A 12,945-nucleotide genomic window follows, 5' to 3' on the forward strand; every position below is an offset into this window, starting at 1 on the left:
CCAGGTCTACATTGGGTGCTGACCTACAGATATGAACAGACTCATGGAGCCCACCCTTCTGCAAGAGAGTCATGTAATACAAAGACCCAAAATATCTTTGATAGGTGGTGGGAAAGCAGAGTCTAATGAGGGAAGAAGACTTTCTGAGGCAATAGATGATGTAAGAGCTAAGACTTGAAGAATGGGTAGAAACTGCTGCCAAGGCCCTAGGTGTGAAAGGAGTCGATATGGACCGTGAACTGAAAGGAAAAGAGCAGAATGGAATGTAGAAAGAAGATGGAGGAGTTGGAGAAATAAGCAGCAGCCACATCAGGCACGTCCTGTGGAGCATTTAAATGACTTTTGTTTTTAATCTAATCTCAATGGGCAGCCACTTAGTTGTTTTAAACAAGGGAATGACCTAACTCCATCTGCATGTTAAGATGATGACACCTGCTGTTGGGGGGGGGAACCGGCCAGAAGGCTCTTCAGTTGTCTGGGCTGGAAAGAATGGTGGTCTAGACTAGGCTGGCAACAACAGAATTGGAAAAGTTTGGGCATCTGCTATTTCTCACACTGCGATGGGGAATCTTTCAATAAAACCATCTCAGACTTCAGATCTATGGAGCCTTAGCAGTGGGGTTGAGAATGACTGAGGAATCTGTGTTTATAATTTATAACAAGCTTCGGGGTTATCTTACATACACCATATTTGAGAAGTCTGATGAGGATTGAACTGACACTTCTGAATCTTATTGCTGATGGATTCCTTAAAAGAACAGAATCTAGGCAGCTGGGTTCATCCCAGGCCTCGTCTTCTGTAAGCATTCAGAAACATCAGCTATAACTGTAACCAAATTTAGTCTTAAACAAAAACATGTTGATTCATAATGAAAAATATAGTTCTCCTGACCAACGATAGTAGAATGTGCACTTTAAGCTTTTTCAGCGATAGCGATGAGTTTGTGCAAATCCATCCACACATTTTCGTGACTCATAACATAAATGTTCAAGACTAGTGGATAAAACACACAACCTGAAGCCATGCAATGGAGCAAATTTAACTGAATCCAAGCCTCAAGCCACCCTAGCTCCAAGTTAGCAATGTAGTCAACAGGCTTGATTAATGATACTTAATTTCTTTTTGGCATTAATGGCAGTTCCAAAAAACTTGTCCTCCAGTGGGCAAAAAACCAGGGAACCCAACCAAAAGATGTCTAAATTATACTGCTTGATGAAGAAAAGTAAGTCACAGTAATACAGAGAGTATAATGTTATGCCACGATAGATTTGCATTTTCTAGATAAGTCTGGGGGCCATGTGGAAGCGGGAATACAGCCTGGCACAAGCACACACCACACCCAGGCTGTGCAAACTGCCCTGCACACCCGGACTTTCTCCCATCTGAGAAAGCAGCACGCTTGTCAAGACAGGAGTCTAGACTTCAGATTCAGACTCTGAATAAATTGTGGATACAGAATTTTTGTCAGAATTGCGCAACATGGCGTGTACAAAACTACAAGTAGACAGAACTCAACAAATGTTATTTCCCTCCCATTTTTAATAAATATGCTATTCTAGACTAGCACTACTCAAAGTAGGTTTTGAGGTTCATTTCCATCAAGCCACTGAGGGTACTGCTTTAAAACACAAATCCCTGGTCCCTCCCCTGACCCTCTCACTCCAAGTGGTGGAACCCGGGAATCTGCATTTTATCAAGAACCATTTGATTCTGACCCACAGAACCTGAGAATCACACTGCAGACTAGCAGATACCTACTTAATTATTCTGCAGCTGTTTCAAATGCATATGCTTTTGTTTTGTTTTGTCTTTTTCTCTTCCCCAGCCCTTGATAAACCTCTGAAAGTTTCAGCCTGGGCCTTCCCTCACATAATGCAGTAAAGGTTGGGTTCAATAAACAATAAATAAATACTTGATTGACCTAATGGCATGCAAATAACATTGTTATGTGAAGCTCCTCTCTTGACTACTGAATATTTTCAAGACTTACCACTCATTCACTATTGTCATTGGTTTATAAATCCTTCTCTGAAGTTGATTTCTGGGGAAAGGGAGAAAATCACAGCCTCTAGGTAGAGAGCTGTGGAACCTCACCTGGGAGCCATGACACAACACCGACCGGAATGAGAAAGGCCGGACGCCTGGCTCCTGTTTCCAGCTCCTTAGCATTCTACCTTCCACCCCAGGCTTGAAATTTTGGTACTAGAAATATTTCTCTTGTTTGCTCGCTTTATGCTTTTCTGTTTATGGAAACAGCCTTTTTATCTGGAACTCGGGTCCATTTTCAGCAATTACTAGAGGACTTTACTTCCATATTTCTTTGTTTGAGTGTGTAAATCCCTCTCCCAAATGTGTAAGGATCCCATGACAAGTGGTGAAAGGTATGACTCTCTTGCCCCTGGCTAACTTTTCTCTTGGCAAGTGTGACCCTATGGGGTCATCATTTCGTTAGGTGGCAGATGAGCTGCCGGGGCTGTGAATTCCAGTGACCTGTGACCCACCTTTGCTTCTCAGAAGCTTATCATTCTGAATTTATGTAGGAATAACATGCCGTGTAAATCTACCATGAAAGCCCTGTGCAGGCAAAAGAGGGGGCGATTCTTCAGGTCTGTGAACACATGCTTCATCCATTTGACTTATATGGGCACCCTAGGGCTTTTATTTGGGCCAAAACGTGGAAGCCAAGCTTTCATTGTAAACAGATGGTGCTGCTAACAAGGAAAGTAAAAAATTCTTCCAGTCATTCTCCCACACTAGAGACCTGAAGAAAGTTCTGCTTTAAAAACAAACAAAATTATCGAACACTCCCTCTTCCCTACTCCATAGGCTCTAGGTTAACACACACACACACACACACACACACACCTTCACAAAAGACAAAATCTGGTCTTCATTTCTTCCTTTCTCCCGACTTCTCCATCCTCTCCCCAGGCCACATTTGACATTCCTTTGGTATAGATACTATAAATATAAAATGAACAAACTCAGTCCCAAATCACGAGGGGGCTTTTCTTTGCATGACCACAACATAAGCATTTGTCCATCATTCTGGGATTTTTACGAAACCTCTAAGAATGTTCACAATTCCATCTTGCTCAAACAATGTCTCGTGCATTGGCATGATTCAGATGTCGAATGTTGGGACAACTCGGGACTTTCTGGTTAGAAGAAAACATAGTCTTGAGGTGTCTTGATAGGAAGGATTTCCATGTAGTCCCCCCTTTTGCTTTCTTTCTCTCAGCCCAGAAAAAGAAATGTGGAAATTCTTATGTTTCCTTTACCATAAGGCAATTTGAAGTTGATTGGAATCTCCCGGTCCCTAACCCCAAAAGAGAAGTAGCATTATTATGCTGTAATTGGGTCTTTACTTAAATTTCTCCATGAGGTAGCATCTTGTTACATAACCACTTTATGCTTTTAAATCTGAATGTCATTGATAACCATCTCCTGACAGGTCACACTCCTGGGGCCTGTGTTTGATCATCCGGATTCCTGAGATGGTCCTTTCGAGCATTCCCAGGAAGGAGACACTGGAGGCTTATCTGGTCACTCACACCTTGGGGCACGACCACACTCAAGCTGTCTGAAAGAGATGAGGATCTCTTTTACTTTAAACATGTCCCCAGAAAAGCATATTCCATGACCTCCCTAAGTAAGCTCTTCACTGTTTCAACAAAGTTAGCATTTTCAGAAGAGAGTTAAACCTACTATCACTTTACTTAGAATTCATTTGAAACTCTGTCTTCTGGGCTCTAGAAAACATCTGTCCCAGCATCAAGGCCTTTCTGTACTGTACCTGAAAGCTGCATCATCCGTCCATTTGTGTAAGAAATGATGAGGACATAAAACCATACCTCAGTCTTTCCCATCTGTTGAATGGGGATACTGCTCTGCCAAACTCAGTATTATTGGGAGCATCAAAAGAGATCATGTGTCAGGCTGCCTCAGTAAGGTATCCTTTGTATCACTACCAAAATAATCATTCTAAAGCTGAGTCTGGAAGTAGTTATTTAAATGTACTTGATTATAAAAAACAAAACAAAACAAAACAAAAAACAGGAACTCCAGAAAAAATACTGTAAATGTAAGCCTAAATGACAGATGCAAACATTTTGTTCATGAAATAGCATGTAAGCAAACTAGGTGTTAGGATCTCACAGAGCACAAGGAAAGAAATTCTCTCTCCCAATATGAAGGACTCACTTGAAGAGCAATATCAGAGACCTGCATCCATTATTTTGTAACACCTGGTGCAGGAACCCAGTGAGCATGATTGGAGGCAGTGGACTACACCACAGAATAAAACCCTGGACAGAGAGGCACATGTAGATAAAAGTGATTCAGAAAGTATGAGTGGGGAAAGAGTACGAAAAGAAATTAAGGGAATTTAATTTCTTTTAAATTAATAGGGAAATTAAAAATAACGTTATGAATTTAGTGTCAGATAAGGCATACTTAATTAGGCAAAGGGAATTAAAAATAAAGTAAGGTTATGAATTTAGTATCAGATAAGGAGGAATTCAAGCCAACCAATACATTTTTAAAAGGGCACTTTGTAATGCTAAGTGATAAAATTTAAAATGAAAGTGTAACAATTATGAATACATAGTCACCAGATAACATACAGCCACCTTATAAAGCAGAAATTACAGAAGATGCAAGGAAAAATATACAGAAATGAAAACTCTCACAATCCATGATAAATCAAGATAAAACATCTAGAGTATAAAGAAGACATAAATAACATAATAATAACATATATGTTATTCAATTCTGTTCTCTGAAAATATAGACACCCCCATTTTTTCAAGTGACCAAGAAATATACATGAAAATTGGCCCTAAATTGGGCCACAGAATGTCAATCAATTCCAAAAGATAGAAACATTACAGACAACATTCGTTGATCACAATACAATAAAACAAAAAAATTGTTACAAAATCTCAATTATGAATGTAAGTGCAAAAATTCCATATAAAATATTAACAAATAGCATCTACCAGCATATTGAAAAAAATACTGCGATTAAGTGGAATTTATTTCAGGAATGCAAGGATAGTTCATTGGTAAAGAATTTATTATGTTCTATCAAATTCATAGTTCTAAGGAGAAAATTATATGATCATTTCTAAAGATATTAAAAAGAAGCATTTGGACTAAAGATAATAGTCATACTTGAAAAAAAAAGCCTTCAATAAAATAATGATAAATTAATATTTCCTTAACATAATAAAATACATCATTCCCAGTCCAAAATCCACGTCATGCCTATTGGGGAAAACTGGAGGCATTCCCACAAAAATCAAACATAAGACAATGACCACTATCATTACTGCTATTTAACATAGTACTAGACCTAATAAACAATGACATTAGAAAAGAAATTAAAAATATAAAAATTAGAAAGCAGAAAGTTAATCTTTCTTTTCACATGATATTATTACATGGTTAGGAATATAAGAGAACTGAGAAATACCTATAAACAATAAGATAATTTAGTAAGATAGAAGGTACAAAATGAACACCCTATAATTAGATGATTACATCCAGTTGGAAGATGTAATGAGAGAAAAGACTCCATTTACAGTAGTAATAAAAAGATAAAATAGCTAGGAAGAAATGTAACAATAAATGTCCGAGGCACATATGAAGAAAACTGTAAAACATTCCGGAAGGCCAAAAAAAATAAGGTTTGAACAAATGAAAAGATCTACCTTTTTCTTGGCTAGGAAAACTTGACAATGTAAATATGTTGATTCTCTTTAATTACCTAACTTTAATTCTAACTTAAAAAATAACAATAGGGGTTTCTATTGTTATTTGTTCACTTTGAAGTTCATAAGGAAAAACAGGAAACTCTGAGAGAGAAGAGCAATGAGAGAATGAGGCCCACGAGATATTAAAATTAAAAGCCTCGATAATTCAAACAGTGTGGAAGTGGCACTTGGAGCTAAGAGATCAACCAAGGAAACAGAATAAAATGTCCACAATAGACCCAACTCTATACAGGAATTTAATATATGTTAAAAATGGCACCTCAGAACAGTAAGTAAAAGATTACTATTGTAAAGTGGTAGTAGGACAAAGTGCAGGCAACAGAGGCTAAAATGGGCAAGTGGGATTACAGCCAACTTGAAAAACTTCTGTGCATCAAAGGACACAATCTACAGAGTGAAAAGCCAGCCTAAGGAATAGGAGAAAATATCTGCAAATTATATATCTGATAAGGGATTAATATCATAGTATATAAATAATTCTTACAATTCAGCAGCAACAGAAAATAACCTGATTAAAAATTGGGCAAAGGACTTGAATAGACATTTCTCCAAAGATGATATTCAAATGGACAAAAAGCATATGAAAAGATGTTCAACATCATTAATGATTAGAGAAATTCAAATCAAGACCACAATGGGACATCAGCTCATACCCATTAGACTAGTCACTATCAAAGCACAGAGAGAGAGAGAGAGAGAGAGAGAGAGAGAGAGAGAGAGAGAGAGAGAGAGAGAGAGAACAGAAAATAACAGCGTTCGCAACGATGTAGAGCAATCGAAACCCATCTGTATTGTTGGTAGGAATGTAAAATGGTACAGCTGCTATGGAAAACAGTATAGAGGTTCCTCAAAAAATAAAAAAATAGACATCATATAATGCATCAATCCCAATTCTGGGTATGTATCCAAAAGACTTGAAAGTAGGATCTCAAATAGATATTTGCTCACCTATGTTCATAGTAGCATTATTCACAATAGCCCAGAGGTTATAGGAATTTAAATGTCCATCCATAGATGAATGGATAAACAAAATGTGGTCTATCCATACAATGGAATATTATTCAGCCTTTAAAAAGAAGGAAATCCTGTCAGGTGCCACTACATGGATGAATCTTGATGGTAAAGTTTATGTTATGTGTATGTGCTTTTAAAAACAGTTTTAAATTTTTTAAGTTATTTTTTTTGAAGTGGTAGTGGAACAGCAAGATCATTAATTGGAACAAAATAAAGCGTGATCCATACCTTATAAACTGAACAGGATAAAATACTAAGGGACCAAATGTTCAAATGTAAAAAAATAAAATCACTAGCGCATGTGGTAGAGGAAAGTCCTTTGTACATACTTTCTGTGACTACATAAAAATTAGAAACTTTTGCATGTCCACAAAATACCACAAGCCAAATCAAAAGCCAAATAACAAAATGAGAAAGCAATCTGTAACTCATAATACAATGGGATACTTTTCTTAATACATATGGAGTTTCAAGAAATCTAGAAAGAAATAGACCCTGAACTTAATAGAATATGGGGAAAGTATATAAACAGAGGGCACAACAAAGGAAATAGAATTGGTTCTTAAACTTATGAAGACGTTGCTCAATCTCACTCAAAATCAGAGCAATGCAAGTCAAACTATCTTGAGACATCAATTTCCACCTATCAGATTGGCAAACGCCCAGAAGTTTGATTACACATTCTGTTGGCAAGGCCGCAGGGAAGTAAGCATTAGTCAACATTGTTTGTGGGAGTATCGACTGGCGTAGCCCTTTGAAGGGCAGTTTGGCTGTATCTAGCGAAGTTAGAAATGCAGAATCCAGGAACCCCACTGTGAAATTAATACCATAGGTGTACTTGCACAAGTGTAAAACGTTATATGTGGGAGTTTGTAATATTGTTTAACAACAAAATATTGGAAAGAACTCAAACGTCTATCATCGGGGCCTGATATAATAAATTGTGGTGCATTTATCTAAGGAAATATATATAGTTCTGCACATAGTATTTTTGAGAAAAAAAGAAGGAAGAGTAAGGATTTATATTTGCAGGTAAGTGCATAAAGAAACCTGGAAGTCTACAGAAAACACGAATATCAGGAGTTTACCTATGAGATGTATGGACTAGACCTATGGGAAACAGTGGTGGGAAGGAGACTGCAGTGTATATTCCTTTATTTAAATTAGATCAATGTGTCACTTAGTCAGAACATTCAGTTACACACACACACACACACACACACACACACAGGCTGATCTGCTGGTCCTCAGACAGACCCTAATTCAGTAGTTCTGAGTAGGACCCAGGGAATCTGCATTTTCCATAAGTCCCCCCATCCCCCTCTGAAACTCCTGCTCCACAGATCACACACTTTGAGAACACTGTCACCATTCCCTCTCCTGACCCAGGAAGCTCTATAGAACCGTCAGCATCGGCATAGTTCTCATTTGGAGTGCAAGCAAATGGGCCAGGCACAGAAACAAAAGGCAGAGTTTCCAGAAACATTTCACACCACTAATAGCTGCCACCCAAAAGAGAGGCTCTGTCGTGCGGGGAGTCATGCGGAGTCTCTGCTCCCACCCCCCATACAAGAACACAGGATATGGTGAGGCCAAAAAGGAACACCCACGGAGCCATAGGTAGGGGAGTCATACCACTAAATTCTCTCTGGCGGCACTATACTCTCACTGGAGGCTGGATCCACACTGTCCGCAAACTGCCATCCACACTTGCCAGCCTAGCCACCATCTTATTGCTAGCCCCCATTTCTTCTCTCTCTCCCTCTGCTAGCGTAGCAGTTATATTAGTGGCCAATGGCTCACTGGTTACAGCTGACGGCCAACTAGCCACAGCTGATGGCCATGCAATCACAGTTGATGGCCATTTACTACCTGAGCCAGCACCTGTCTATGTGAGGCCGAGCGCCTGGAAACTACTTTCTGGGGCTCTGCCCCCACAGGCTCCTTGTGTAGATGGTGTGCAGGGACTGCAGAAACTTTATCCACCCCTTCAGTCTCATCTGCACAAGCAAACAGGCAGGACCACTGAAGGGGGCGTCATCTTTGACAAACACATTTAATATGTTGGATGTCTTCAGTACATTGCACACTTGAAAAATATTCACAGTTTTAGCAAAGGCAGCTGAAGGGGCTACTCAGGTTTCTGTGCTGGTGGTGACCACATACTGAACCCCTAACCCCAATGTTTTGTCCTGCTTTTGCCTGGGCATTTTAATCTATAAAACGCTTCTCTAATTCACAGAGGAAAGATTGTTCTAACACCCCTTCCTGGAGATGAGAAAGGTGGTTAGAATCTGAAATGTATCTTAGCGAGACCCACCTGACAAGGCCACCTTGCTTTACAGTGATGCCTTTCAGATGAACAAAAGCACTTAACTCAGTTATTCAGTGACTCTAGTAAAACCCTACAAATGAAGTGTAGAGTTACAAAATAAAAGGACCTAATGACATACAAGTAGAGACTGAACCTGCCAAACCCAGAATATTCTCAGTTTGAAAAACAAACTCATCCTTACTAACTTTACATTGATTCTCAAAGGAAGGGGAGAATTTAATAATGGAGAAAAATAACTTCAATATTTCATTACTTGTCACTTCCTCAGGATAATAAAAGTGGGCTAAAGATATATAGTAAACTCTCATCATTTTATTTTCATTTAAAAAAAAAAAGATTTTTTTTTACATTATCTCTATTTTGGATCTCCCTACGTAATTCTATTTCGGGAACACACTTTCTGATACGTTTTCTAATTCACTTCAAGAATTTGTCATTCCTTTGACATTTTATATGCTACACTAAAATTAATAGCTTCATGGGTCCCTTATGAGTCTCTTTCTTAAATTTCCAAATACAATCCTGGGTTTCTGTTTCCCATGACAGGCAATTCTGTGATTCGAAGACAGAAAACAATGGAAAGAGTGAAATAATCTTTTTAAATGCTTAAAAATTAGGCCCTATCTGCCAATTGGTTACAGTTGGCAATAGGTAAGTCTTTATTAAACGGGGTTGGTTTTTATTTCTCACATTGTCTCCATAATATCTGTGCAGTGACTAAGTCACGATGACATAATGCGGCAGAGAAAGACCGTAGGACAAGCAGACGTACGCACATGTTCAGCTCTCAATGAGTTGCAATCTTGGGTCTGTTCCTAGATATTGGTGGAAAGACTTGATTAATGACAGACTTGTTCAACATAAAAAAGAACAAAAAACAGATTTATTCTTGGCATTTCTTTTCCTAGGGGCTTCATGTGTAATGTAGTAATTAATTTATAGCTTTGCAGTAAGGCAGCATCAGAGAAGCAATTTAATTCACGAGAAATAATGTAGATGGAGAGTGTAACTGAAAGATCCCCCCTGCGTGGATGGGCATATAAAGAAGTTCAAGATAGAAATTGATTTATTTTATAAGTGAAACAAATTCACTACTAGTCACCACCTGGATTTCCCTCCAAGGTGTCTTGGTCGAGTAAATGATCAGAGGTCTTTAAGAAACGCTTCAGACCACAGCTGAACTAGGTTTAGAAAGCGTGGGTGGAGCTCGCTTATTACCTTCTCCACGGGTGATTGCAATCCCCCAAAGCAAAAGTCTTTGTAAGTGTTATAAGGGCTTGGAGTAAGGGGAGATGGATCGCCCTCAGTCCCCTCTCAGTGTTATTTCTGGAAGTTAGCAGCATTCCTCCCCTGGACACACCCTCTCCCCCTCCCCAGCAGCCCCCTCTCTGACACCCCCGTGCACACGCGGCCCCTCGGCGAGACGCGGCGCACTCGGCGCGGCTGCAGTCGGGCCGCCTCCACCGAGCCTGCTCGCGGCTGCCTCGCCGCCAGGAGGCTTCCCGGGAGCCCGAGGACGCGAAGACGTCTTCATCGCAGCCTGCAAGGGGCCAGGCTTTTGGCCGCTCGGCTGCCCGTTCCTTTTCTGCGTTGTATTCTGCCAACCAGACTGAATTCTGAGCCCTGAAGCTGCAAGCTGGGACTAGCTGAGATCTGAAAGACCCCCGAGAGGAACTTCTTTAGGGGCAGAGGGTGTTTCCTGCTCAGCTGGTAAGTGAGAGCATTACATGCATGTAGCGGTGCAGGAAATAATGCTTTGCAGCGTTTCGGGGCAGTAGTATGCAGGTCCTCATGTGTCCTGGGTGTTTACTGGTGGCGGGCTCAGAGGACCGTCTGCCGCCACGGTTTTCCTCTGACCGCTTTTAGGGGGCGGGGTGGTGGGTCCCGCTCCGCGCGACTCTTCTGTTGTTAGAGTTGGGTGGGGGAGGGGAGAGAAGCGTGAGGTTGAATTTCTCCCCCTTTTTTTTCCACATTTTTTTTTTAATGGATATTTTGATAGAAGTTTCTCTTTCAAGCGTTTATATGCCTGGAGCGGTTTGCACCAGGTTGGTTTGTACCCTTTCTAATTCTTTTGTGATCTGCTCCGTTCCGGGTTGAATTAGGAGGAAGCTTTCTCAAAGCAAGCAGTCTCTGACAGCCTAATTGCTGCTTAGTTGCCGAATGAACTTTAGCTGGAAACCCTTTAACGGCAGGTTTTGGTGATTTTTTCCCATGACAAATCTGGGCGTTTTCACACCTGTTGCTCTTCAGTGGCCTGAAAGTTGTTTGTTTGTGTTTTGTTGGGTTTCACTTGATTGCAGTCCTTTGTCTAACAAATTCAAATGTTCCATTCTCCTTCTCTTGTTCTCGAAGCCCTTTGGATGGGGTCCCTGCCGTCGTTAGAATTCAGTTGGCTGTGTTTCTCAGGGAACAAGTGGCAGGCAGAATACAATAGGGAAGAATGCATTCCTGATGACTCGTCTACCATGGAAAGACTACACTGAAAAATTGACATTCTGCATTCGTTTTTATGGAAAGCACGCTGCCACTATTTTTTATAAAGATCCATTTTGGTGAATTCTTGAAATGAACTAATGCAGAGGTAACCAGCATGCCTTTTAAAGAGAGATTTCCCCCAATCTACCTGCACTCCAAGCATAAAAACCCTGACACCTGAGCTCCGCACAGGTGATTAAGTCACCTCTCACTTGACAGCAGATAGGCTGTTGGTGAAGGAGAGGGGAGATGGGGTGTGTGGCTAGGGCAAAGGGGGAGGACCACCTGAGAAGGGGGGCTGAACTTTGTTTTCAACTTTCTGATGATGAAAATCATCAGGATACTGGAATGCACTTTCAAACCCCGGTAGGTTAAGTTGAATTCCTGTCCACATGATGGAAAAGACTCCATAGCCCTTCTCACACTTCCAAGTGGAGCTCAGTGGAATGCTTGTTTATTTCTGTTGCTGATAAATCCATGGGAAATCTCTACTGAACCCAGCAATTTCAGGCAAGTCCTATCTTATAATTGCACACATAATGGCAAACAGGTTATTTCCAGTAATCCAAGAGTCTTGCCTTTTCTCTGACCGTTGCTTTAGAGGTTACATGAAGACATTATGAGCCTGCATTTGAGCTTTCCCCTCATCCCCCAACTGAAATGGAAAGTTATCCTTGGGTGTCTGATGAAAAAGGTTATTGCCAGATACATTACCAGGCTATAAAATAACATGTTTCTGAGAAGATTATAGCTACTAGACATTAGTGTCTCTAGCTACTATGTAAGTTCTCATTGTTCCTTTAGGGAGGAGACCTACTTGAAATTACTACAATGTTTTCATTTACTGTTTGTTGTGTGGGTTTGCTGTTTTATTTTTTCCTCTATAGAAAAGCTCCCTTCACTCAGGTGAAATCACAGACTAGAATTAGCAGCAAGGATGGTTCTCTGGGGCTAAAATTAGAAAAGTCCATGGGTCTTTTCAGGCATATCCTTCTTGTCTCATAGAAGATTCTGCACAGTCTGCTTTCAAACTCCCACTCTAGCAATTATTGTAAGCTGATGTTTAAGTACTCTTTAAAAGAGCATTTTTATTTGGACAGTTTTTTTTCCCCTTGAGCTTTTATCATACTTTACTAATATAGTCTTGTGTTGAATTTTGTTTCTCTGAAGAGCCTAAAGTCACCCTCAGTACATTTACCATCCCTTCAAAGTGTCTATACTCAAATCTTTGAACAGTTCCTTTTAAAAAAAAATTCCAGTGGCACTTGGAAAATACAAGACTGGGTCCTCGGATGTGATAGCAGATGGCAGTTGCGTGAGCTTTGTTTAGGCCCAGGACAAGT

At 40.1% G+C, this 12,945-nt stretch overlaps 1 protein-coding gene across 7 annotated transcripts in view; it reads left to right on the plus strand.

The window, feature by feature from the left end:
• PALLD (palladin, cytoskeletal associated protein) overlaps positions 1 to 12,945 on the plus strand; it is a 372,024-nt gene that overhangs the window by 111,258 nt on the left and 247,821 nt on the right. The window contains exon 1 of one of the 7 annotated variants that reach the window (XM_074338298.2): positions 10,493 to 10,837. The exons of the other annotated variants lie outside the window; for them this stretch is intronic. The gene's annotated coding sequence lies outside the window, so the exon portion shown is untranslated. Of the gene's footprint in view, positions 1 to 10,492; positions 10,838 to 12,945 lie in introns of those variants that run through there. 7 annotated transcript variants of the gene reach the window in all.

The sequence above is a fragment of the Rhinolophus sinicus genome, chromosome 15 (assembly GCF_057876585.1).
Source record: "Rhinolophus sinicus isolate RSI-liver-muscle chromosome 15, RSI-T2T, whole genome shotgun sequence".
NCBI lineage: Eukaryota > Metazoa > Chordata > Mammalia > Chiroptera > Rhinolophidae > Rhinolophus > Rhinolophus sinicus.